General features: G+C 43.4%; 1 non-coding gene across 1 annotated transcript; it reads left to right on the top strand.

Moving 5' to 3' along the window:
- Positions 1-1,107: 1,107 nt before the first annotated feature.
- TRNAD-AUC (transfer RNA aspartic acid (anticodon AUC)) lies at positions 1,108-1,180 on the top strand. Its single transcript has one exon. It is a non-coding gene; the product is annotated as a tRNA-Asp (tRNA).
- The last annotated feature ends 524 nt before the right edge of the window (positions 1,181-1,704 follow it).

Below are 1,704 nucleotides of genomic sequence, written 5' to 3' on the forward strand. Positions count from 1 at the left end.
AACATTGAACAAACAGAAAGAATTGTTTTATTTTCCAAAAGGGAACTTTACTAGGAATTGAAATGGAAAGAAAAGCCAAATACACAGGAGGTACAAAAGCTGACCCAGGTGGCTTTAGTTTCCTTACCCTAATGTGGCAAGATAAGCCGGGTTCTCATCCCATAGAATGACAAGCCTGGCTACACGTCAGTCCCAATAGTTTAGACACTAGGCCAGGCCAGTGTGAGACACAAGGCAGAGGGACCCTTCTCAGCTCCACTGTGGGACCCCCACAGGGGCCTGTTCTGGCCCCCTATCCCCTGCTCTGCTCGGGCCCTGCTCAGGCCATCTGGTCCTTGGACTCCTGGGTGAAGGAGGAAGGCCCACCCTTCTCTGGCCCCAACACTCCCCAGAGAGTCCTCCAGCTGAGCTGCCTGACCTCAAAGTAGCTGCTTTTGCTCCTTTAGGGCCTCTCTGGCTCCAGGCCCTGGAGCCCAATCCTTGATTGTTGTGAAGTTTCTCTGACCTCCACTGAAGCTCAGCATCCTCCCCAGTGCTCTAGGATTACACTTAGACCCCTTTAGAAACAGGCCTGTAACTGGGGTCACACATCAGCTCATTTCCTGCCAGCTGCTCTTAAGTCTTGACCAATGAAGTGTTTGTTTCCAGACACAAACCAGGGGCAGTGAAGGGAGCTCTATTCTGAGTTGCCTCCGGGATCTCTCATGCCATCCCCACACCTTAGGCTTCATATCAAGTCCTTGGCAAAAGACTTGTACACTGAAAATGACAAACCATTGCTGAAAGAAATTGAAGAAGGCACAAATAGAGGGAAAGACATCCCATGTTCATGTATTGGAAGACTTAATATCATTAAATATCCATACTATCCAAAGTGACCTACAGATTAAATACAATCCCTATCAAAATCCCAGTGGCATTTTTTTAGAAATAAAACTATCCTAAAAGTCATATGGAATCTCAAAGGACCCCAAATGGCCAAAGCAATCTTGAGAGAGAAGAGTAAAGCTGGAAGCGTCACACTTCCTGATTTCAAAACGTATTATAAAGCTACAGTAATCAAAACAGTATGGAACTGGCAAAAAGACAGACAGACATACAGGGACTTCACTGGTGGTCCAGTGGGTAAGACACTGCGCTATCAATGCAGGGGTCCCAGGTTCGATCCCTGGTCAGGGAACTAGATCCCACATGCATGCCACAACTAAGAGTTCGCATGCCACAACTAAAAGATCCCACATGCCACAATGAAAATCCTGCGTGCCACAACTAAGACCCAGTGCAACCAAACTCAATTAATTAATTAATTAATTAAAAAGACAGACAGACCAATGGACCGGAATGGAGAGCCCAAAAATACACCCTCACATATTTGATTGAATGATTTTCAACAAGGATATCAAGAACACACAATGGGGAATGATAGTCTCTTCAACAAATGGTGTTAGGAAAACTGTATATTCATATACAAAAGAATGAATTTGGACCCTTACCTTATACCATATACAAAAATTAACTCAAAATGGAAACCTAAAAGTAAGACCTGAAACTATAAAACTCCTAGAAGAAAACATCAAGGAAAACCCTCATGACATTGTAACAAGCAAAGATTCCTTGAATATGACACCAAAAAAAGATAACAAAAGCAAAAAATAGACAAATAGGACTACATTAAACTTAAAAACTTCTGGGGAACAAAGGAAA

This window comes from Phocoena phocoena, chromosome 1 (genome assembly GCF_963924675.1).
Source record: "Phocoena phocoena chromosome 1, mPhoPho1.1, whole genome shotgun sequence".
NCBI lineage: Eukaryota > Metazoa > Chordata > Mammalia > Artiodactyla > Phocoenidae > Phocoena > Phocoena phocoena.